At 34.5% G+C, this 9,396-nt stretch overlaps 1 long non-coding RNA gene across 3 annotated transcripts; it reads left to right on the top strand.

Annotated features, from left to right (window-relative positions):
- Positions 1 to 5,426: 5,426 nt before the first annotated feature.
- LOC140979415 (uncharacterized) lies at positions 5,427 to 9,369 on the top strand. 3 transcript variants are annotated; one of them, XR_012175735.1, is made up of 5 exons: positions 5,427 to 5,647; positions 6,601 to 7,290; positions 7,397 to 8,661; positions 8,757 to 8,830; positions 8,923 to 9,369. It is a non-coding gene; the product is annotated as an uncharacterized lncRNA (long non-coding RNA). The 3 variants fall into 3 exon arrangements; XR_012175734.1 differs by lacking the exon at positions 5,427 to 5,647 and adding an exon at positions 5,674 to 6,393; XR_012175736.1 differs by lacking the exon at positions 5,427 to 5,647 and adding an exon at positions 5,676 to 6,393 and having other exon boundaries at positions 8,002 to 8,661; positions 8,923 to 9,368.
- The last annotated feature ends 27 nt before the right edge of the window (positions 9,370 to 9,396 follow it).

Raw genomic sequence — 9,396 nt, 5'->3', positions numbered from 1 at the left:
CAAAACGCGCAGCTTGTGTCTTCTGAGTTCAGAGGCTTCGAGCTTGGGTTCCAGAGGCTGGGCTGGTCTGGGTCGAGTCTGGGTGTGGTCTAGGCTCGGTGAGGGTCAGTGCTGGTAGATGGTTAGGGGCTGGAAGGTTCCTAGAAAGAGTAGGAGTCCTATTGCACCAAGGAAACTCACGCACACACACATGCAGTACATGGTAACGTTTCAGGTGGGTTTAAGCAAGCTAGGGGCTGGTTCTTCGGGCTGGGCTTGGTCAAGAAGGTGCCTAGGTGGGTTGGCTCGGGTTTGGCTTGAGGTGGCTCGACCATGGCTCGAGTAAATTGGGAGATGACTCGGGTGGTTCATAGATGTGTCAATTGCGAGAATTTAAGAACTAAAATTAAATCCATGGGTCCACGAGTGTGGCTCATGACTTGGAAGGGTATAATAAATAATAAAAATGTTATGTTTAATAATTGAGATCAAAATAATGAGTTTTGGAATTTTCTGGGATTTAATCGCCGCACGAAACGCTAATTAAAAAATTAATTGAAACACCTAGTTTTATGCTTAATAAAATTATGAAAAAATTAGGTTTAAGCTTAAATAATTATTAAAAGTCTAATTTTTTAATTTGGGAATTTTATATTAAGGTTTGGTTTAATTCGGGATTAAAATGCGTTAATATATCTTATTTGAAGATTAATTCAAAAGTCATCGATTTAAGCTAAATAAAAATATGACAAAATTCAAGTAAGCTTATATAATTATTTAGAATAATCTCATGCCGTTAAAAGTGAGAAAAAGATAACTTTGAGAATTTTTACGTCCAGGGGCAAAACGGTCTTTTTACACTTAGAAAAATACGAAAACGCTTGGCAGCGTCCCGAAGGATCATAACGCATGTTAAATGATATTTTATGATTTAAAATGATTATTTTGATGAAAATATGTTATTTTATAATTTTTGGTAAAGCTGTGCAATTTTTACTGTTTAAAATGCTATTTTTGGAAAATTTTGCTATTTCATGATTTTTAAAGAAAAAAAATATTTTGAGGGATGTGAATTGATTGTGACAAAAGATATGATTTATGATATATGATTTTGTGGGGATAACGTGAGGGAAAAAGGCCCCAGAAGGAGCCCATTTATGGGAGAAGACCTCAGAGGGAGCCCATACGTGGGAGAAGGCCCCAGAGGGAGCCCGTCTATGGGAGAAGGCCCCCGAGGGAGCCCCGACGAACGTATTTCCACAGTGGAGCCTAGTGCACACCTCCATGGGCCATGTGGAGCTGAAGACTGATCAGTCGACCAAAGGATAAAAGCTAGTCACTTTCAAGGATCAAACTTCACCCAAAAATGATATATGATTGAAAGCTTATGATAAAAATGATTTTATGATATATGATTTACGTTGATGATTAAAGCTATTTTTAAAATGATTCATTTATGCTTAAAGCTTATTTTAAATGATTTTTAAAGGATTTATTTATGTTTAAAGTTATTTTAAAATGATTTTACGATTTATGATTTAATTATGCTTAAATGATTTTTAATTAATTTTAAATGGTTTATTTATTTTCAAAAGCTATTTTAAATAAAAATATGATTTTTAAATGCATGTGAGTGTATATGTATTATTTACTATTTATGTTTAGAGCGTGCTGAGTCTTTAGACTCACTACGTTTGTATGATGCAGGATTTGATGATTTTGGAGGCGGTGACGATTGAATCGATCGAGTGCAGCAGTACACACCCGAGGGCCTTTATGTTTCCACACTAGCTAGATAGATTTATGATTTAAAGATTTATGTTAAGGATTTTATTTAGAGATATTTTTATGTTTTATTTTTATTGTTAGTTGATCTTTTCAAAGTTCAATTTAGGAAGTTTGATTAGTCGATGCTTTAGGATTTTATTTTATGAACTTGAGATTTAAATTGTTAAATTATTATGATTCATGATTATGTTAAATTATTTTATTTAGTAATTTAGAATTTATGATTTAAGATTAGGAAAAAAAAAATCGAGGTCGTTTCATTTATATTTTTCATATTTCACTTTTTAACACTTTAAAATAATAAATAGATATATTCACACTCTCGTAAAACTCGGGTCAATAAAAAATATATGATTCATTAAAAATTTAATTAAATAAAAGAGATTTTGACTTTTTTAAATTGAGAAAAGGGAGTTGACTATGTTAATTAGGTGAGATCATTAATTAGCTCATTAATTTGTTAGTTAGATTTCACTTTTTAAAAAAAATATTTTTTAAATGGTCTCGTCTCCAGGTTTCAGCGTTTCATTCTAGCTATTTTTGTGTTCATCATTGCAAACAAAACAAAATATAATCAAATATCATTTGAAAGTTTGAAGATTTGTAAGAGAAGTAAGTATGTACTCGTAATGCTATTACCATTATCGTAATGTTGTAAGCATTATTATTATCGTAATGTTGTAGCAACTAGATTTGTTTTAGTTTAGATCTGGTCGTTCTTGGTTAGAATTTTTGTGGGTTGAGTTAGTGTGAGTGTTTACGGTCGAGCAAGGTAGTGTAGGTTGAGTGTGCTAAGTGTGTGGGTCGAGCAGGTGGGTGGAGTGTGCTCAGTGTGTGGGTCGAGTGTGCTAAGATGTCAGTTGAGTGTGCTAAGTGTGTGGGTCAAGCAGGTAGTGTGGGTTGAGTGTGGTGTGGGTCGAGCATGTGAGTAGAGTGTTCTAAGTGTGTGGGTCGTGTGTGCTGAGATATGTTAGTATTGCCACCTGTGATCAAGAGAAGACGTGGAAGGAAAAAAAAAAGATTTCCTTCTATTGGAGAATTTGGTAGAAGAAAGAGTTGAATGATATGAAATTTGTTTGCATTTAAAGACAATCGATTTTATTAATGTGTTTGTATTTTTCTTGACAAAGATTGTAATGTATTTGTGGTGAATTTTTAGGTTTGGGTCGAGTGGGTGGTGAGTGGGTTCATTTTGGATAGAGTAGGTGGTGAGTGGGTCGAGTGGATAGATATTGTAATGTGTTTGTGGTGGATTTTTAAGTTTAGGTCGAGTGGGTGGTGAGTGGGTCGATTTTGGGTTGAGTGGGGTTTGGTTTAGGGTTTAGGGTTTGGGTCGAGTGGGTCGAGTTGGTGGATTTTGAGTTTTGATAATGTTGTAATATATAATTGATATTTATGATGATGACTTTAAATATAATTAGAATGTATCTGAAGTATATAAAAAATTTATAATTATGTAAACATTTTAAGACGTGGAACCTGATGTTAAGAATGTATCATTTAGTCGAGTTATGTGAGTTGAATATCCACTCCACTGAATATTTAATGTATCTAAAATTCATAAAAAAATTCATAACAATAGTAGAACCTAAAAAATTCATAGCAAATTTCACTCCAACATGTTCACTCGACTGAATGTTTATTATATCTCAATGGGTCGAGCCATATGAGTTAAATATTTAATATATTTCAATGGGTCGAGCCTCCATGTTTATTTCGTGGGGAAGTAAATATGCAGAAAAACAAAAATGTTATTAATTGTCAAAATTTAAAATTAAGTAGCGTTGTAGTAAAAAATTGGGTTGAGTCATTGAGATTTTGGTGGAATAACAATAGGCTCGACCCAAACCTCGCCCCTCAACCCAAACATCAAACCCTCGACCCACAGGTGGATCGAGCTGTCCTGTGGGTCGAGCTGTGAAAAGCTCGACCCACCTGGGTCGAGGTGTGAAGAGAGCTCTTCACACCTTTGCATATTTCAAATGATTGAGCTGTGGATTGAGTGGGTCGAGCATGTTGCATATGTAAGTATTACTTCATGTGATCAAGAGAAGACGCGAAAGAAAAAAAATAAAACAGATTTCTTTCTATTGGAGAATTTGGTAGAAGATCAGGTTGAATGATATGTAATTTGTTTGAATTTAAAGAAAACCAATTTTATTAATGTGTTAAGTTTTGTTTTTTTCTTGACATAGATTTTAATGTGTTTGTAGTGAAGTGGGTCGAGTAGATTGAGTTTGGGTGGAGTGAGTTATTGTAATGTGTTTGTGGTAGAGTTTGGGTGGAGTGTGGGTAGAGTAGGTGAAGTTTGGGTAGAGTGAGTTATTGTATTGTATTTGTGGTGGAATGGGACGAGTAAGTGGAGTTAGGGTTGAGTGGGTGGAGTTAGGGTGGAGTTTGTGCATTTTGGGTTGAGTTGGTGTATTTTGGGTAGAGTTTGGGTTGAGTAGGTGCATTTTGGGTGGAGCGGGCCCAAACTCAAACTCCACCCAAAATGCACCCACTCAACCCAAACTCCACACAAATTCCACTTCCTCGACCCACTCTACCACAAACACAATACAATAACTCACTCTATCCAAACTCTACCCAAACATCAAGCCTCGACCCAATGCCTCGACCCAAACATCAAGCCTCGACCCACCACTTGGGTCGAGCTCGACTCAGATGTAAATAACTCGACTTTCTTTACAAGCTCGACCCAGTGTGAGTCTTCGACCCAAAATTCGTTGTCTGTGTGCTGTGTGTCGAAATCGATCTATTTAGGATGGGCAACAGGTCGAACAAGAAACCAACAAATAGATCTACACTCGAAGAACAATGAGTAGAGCTCGACCCAAACAAAAAATTAGTGGTAAAAATCAAAATAATAAGTTGATTGTCTCGTTGGATTTCTTCTGAACCAATTCTTAATGGGTCGAGCCTCCATGTTATTCGTGTATTGAATGTGGGTCGAGCCAGCCTCTATGGTCGATGGGTCGAGTGGGAAGATTTTGGGGAAGTGATTCTGCAAAAAAAAAATTAATTGTAAAAAAATAAAGTTTTTTTGTGTTATAGTAAAAAATTGGGTCGAGACTCGACCCAAACATCAAGCCTCGCCCACCACGCGGGTCGAGTTCTTTACAAGCATAACTCAATGTTAAATTTCGACCCAAAATTCGCTCTATATTGTCTCGTTGGATTTCTTCCAAACGTGGACTCATTGTTACTTGTGCAGTGAAAAACCAAACAAATTTGACAAAAATAGTGATGGAAATAATAGTAGAACGAGAAAAATTGGAAACTTCGGAGTGAAAAGTGAGTCGTGAAAATTTTAAATTTTTTAATTTAATAAAATTTAAAATTTTATTATATATAAAATTAAAGTTAAAATTAAAATACACTAATAAAAAAATTTAAATTTTAAATAAATTTAAATAAAGGATAAAAAAGTAAAATACTAAACACTTCCACCACTCCCATTTTCATCATTTTTCCCGTAAAACTCTATATAGATACAGTTGCTATAATGTGTTGGCTATAGGGATGGCAATTTCCTCCGAACACGTTGGAAGATCCGATAACCGACCCGAGNTTATTTATATTAAAAATTTTGGGAGTTTTCAATACACGTGTAATGCGCTCTTTCTCCCACCTTGCCCTTTCTCTTCTGGTTGCAATTGCTCTCTGTCCTCTTACTTTTTCATCTTTCCTTGTCTGCTCTCTTTCCCCCATTTCGGAGATCGGCTTCCGAAAAGGTTCGACTACGTGCGTTTTTTGAAACCTCCTTTCTCCAGCGCCCTCGGTTTCGCCTCTACTGCGCTTCTCCAGCTCCTCGACGTAACCTCTGCTGCGCTCTTTCTCTACTTCTGCAAATTGATGGGCTCCTTGTGACTCTTCGGTTTGCTCTCTTCTCCTCATTCTCTTGTGTGCCTTCCTTTTAGAGTTGTTTCTTCTTTGATCGGCCAGATCCTTTACCGTGCTTCCATGTCGTTTATTTATTAGTAAAATACAATATGTGCGCATTTATCTAACGTAGATGGGGCAAAAACCATTCATGTGTGACCTGTTAGGATGAAGTCATGTCCTCCTTCCTAACAAATTTCAAACCAATATTTTATGTACATGTGCTGCATCGTGCGTATGAACCCATGAAAATATAACAGAGATGTCAAGCTCCTGTACTACATTGTGGCCCGGCCAAAGTTTGTTAGGAGAGTTCAGATTTCTTACCGCAAGCACACCACTACCCAAATTTGAATAATACTCTTCTCTGTGTTTATGTATGTCTTCTTCCTTTAGAATCAATCACGGGCACCGTACCACATCGTAGCTCCTCCAAAGTTTGTTAAGAGAGTTAAGACTTCTTCCCACAAAACCACCCCTACCCAGATTTGATTTATTTAAAAAACATTTCGTTTGTTTGCAATGCAAGTGTGTGTATATTTTGTAGAGTGTGTATTCTACAGTGTTTTTTTATGAATTTTTTTATGCATTTCATGCCTTGATTCATTTGGTGAATTATTAATTGTAGCTATTTTTATTATGTCTCTTTTTTGTCCTTTTGATTTACTTGCCTTGTGTTTGGATGAAAAGAAGGTGAATAATCTAAATTTTCAACGAGTGACAGAAGAGTGTATCCTCAAGGTATTTGTCATTATTTACTTTTTTTTATGATGTTTACTTTTGACTTCTTGATCTTAGTAAAAACTTGCGTCCAAATATGAGAAATGGCTAAGATTTTTCTAATATTTATTCTCATTCCTCTTAAGTTTGAACTAAAAAGACATTGTTATTTTCTCTATTTTATTTTATTTTGTCTTTTTTTAACATACATTACTTCACTACTTTCAGGTATATTAAATGGACTCAACATATCATATAACAGAAAATGAAGTACCACTATCTGAAATAAATCACGAGGTTCCACTTGTTCCACAAAATACAGCATCTGTTGATGGTGCCTCTCCTAGTGAAACAAGAAAGAGAAAGTTAACTTCTGATGTGTGGAATCATTTTGAAAGGAAGAAAATTAATGGAATGGATAAGGCAATTTGCAACTACTGCAAAAAATTTCTTTCTGGCCAAAGCAAACATGGGACAACACATTTACGTGAACATTTTAAAATTTGTCCAAGAAGAACTGTTAGTGATATAAGGCAGAAACTGATGATTAAAGAGCAAAACAGGGGGAATTTGCTATTAAAGGCTTTCAATTTGATCAAGAAACATCAAGGTCATTTTTTGCTGAAATGATAATTTACATGAGTATCCATTGGCAATAGTGGAGCATCATGGATTTCATAAACTTTTAGCAAGTCTTCAGCCTTTGTTCAAGGTTCCAAGTCGCAATACCATCAAAGGCGATATACTGAAAATGTATGACTATGAAAAGACAAAAGTATTGAGTTTATTGGAATCTAATAAAGGCAGAATTGCTTTAACCACCGACATGTGGACTGCATCTAATCAGAGGAAAGGATTTTTGGCTTTGACTGCCCATTTCATAGATGATAATTGGACTTTGCAAGGTCGTATTTTGAGGTATATATTCTATTTGTCACTCAAATATGTAACATTTTTCACACTTTTTATGATTTCAGTTAAATACATACTTATATATATACATTATTTTAATTGAATTATGTAGGTTTGCTTATGCTCGTTCTCCACATACCTCAGAAGTTCTTGCTAATGTGATAGTTAAGTCTATGATGGATTGGAATATTGATAGGAAAATATCCACCATTACTGTTGATAATTGTTCCACTAATGATTCTCTTATGAACTATGTGATGCATAAGTTTGATCATTCTACACTTATGCTGCAAGGGTCTTTACTTCATATGCGTTGTGCTGCTCATATTTGAATTTAGTTGTCCAAGATGGTTTGGATATCATTGCACCTAGTGTTGAGAAAATTCGTGAAAGTGTCACATATTGGAGAGCATCTTCTAAAGAGAGCAAAAGTTTGATGATGTGGCACGGATTATAGTACGCAATATGAATGCTAAAAAATTGATGTTCGATTGTAAAACCTGTTGGAACTCAACATATGTGATGCTCATGACTGCTATATCTTTTAAAGATGTGTTTGCTCGTATGAGATTTCGTGATCCATCATATAAATGTTTCCCAACAGATGATGAGTGGTTGTTAGCAGAAGAAGTTTCTAAAATGTTGCAAGTGTTTTATTCTGTGACTGAAGTATTATCTGGAAGAAAATATCCCACAACTAATATCTTTTTTCCCAAGGTTTGTGAAATTAAAGCTTCATTGCTCAAGTGGACCACATCTCCTAACAAGGTAATTTCTTCCATGACTGAAAGGATGCTTTCCCAATTTGAGAAGTATTGGTGTAATATTCATGGAGTTATGGGAATAGCTACTATTTTAGATCCAAGATATAAGACAAAGTTGGTTGAGTATTGTTTCAAAAGAACACATGGAGAGATTGGTTTTAAAGAACCTGTTAAAAAGATTAAAAAGATGTGTTATGATTTGTTTGACGATTATACAAATAATAATGGTTATGTCAGTGTTGAACAAAGATCAACTGAGACTAGATTGAATACAAGTACTGATATTTTTTGGATAGTTTCGATAAAGAAGTAGCACTTGAGTGTGATGTTTACACTGATATGAAGACTAAGCTAGATCATTATTTGGAAGACAAAGTGTTGCCTAGAAATGTTGATTTTGACATATTGGAGTGGTGGAAGACCAATGGAATCAAATATCCCACTTTGATGAGGATGGCACGAGATCTGCTTGCCATTCCAATATCAACGGTGGCTTCAGAATCAGCATTTAGTACCGATGGCAGATTGGTGAGTTCCCATAGAAGCAGGCTTCATCCAAAAACCATAGAAGCGTTGATGTGCACTCAAAGTTGGTTATTGAATGAGAAACAAGGTAATATAAATTGCATTTTTAGTTTTTATTGTTTTTGAACAAAAATATTATTAATTTACAATATACAGTAATGGTTTTTTTCTTTGAATTTGTAGCTACAAGTTGACAAAAAACGGAAGCATATTACTCTTCAGTTGAATATGATGAGGACACTATTGATGTTGATGTTGTAAGTTTTTAATACAATTTAATTTTGTTAAATTTGACATTGAAAATAAACTGTTGGGTCAATTATTTTTGTTGTTCTTCATCATTTTGCAGGACACTACAATGTCAAGTGATGAAGACATGTACGATTAGCTCGGAGATAAACCGATCTAGTTTGATTTTGGGTTGATAATGCTTACATATGATTAAACTAGGGGTAGCCCATAGATGATTAATCAATTGAATTATGAATTTTTGGAAATGATGTAAATTCTACTATATTTTTGTTGAATTAAGTACTTTTGTTCAACTAATATAAATTATTTTTAATATTTTGTTTTTTTCTATAAAGTTTATTTTGTTCATTAATAATTTTTCTTATTGTTCATTTAAATAATTTTTAAAATATTCATAACTTCATTGAAACAATTTAAATTTGAAAAAATTCAATTGTATATGATAATTGGGTATTTGGGTAGGGTATGAGTATCCGATAATCCGATGAGTATGAGGATGGAGATGAAATTCAATACTCGATGGATATGAGGATGAATTTAATAAATGAATACGAGGATGGATATATGAAAT

The sequence above is a fragment of the Primulina huaijiensis genome, chromosome 6 (genome assembly GCF_012295235.1).
Source record: "Primulina huaijiensis isolate GDHJ02 chromosome 6, ASM1229523v2, whole genome shotgun sequence".
Classification (NCBI taxonomy): Eukaryota; Viridiplantae; Streptophyta; class Magnoliopsida; order Lamiales; family Gesneriaceae; genus Primulina; species Primulina huaijiensis.
The sequence above is the reverse complement of the archived record's forward strand: the minus strand, read 5'-3'. Positions and strand labels throughout refer to the sequence as shown.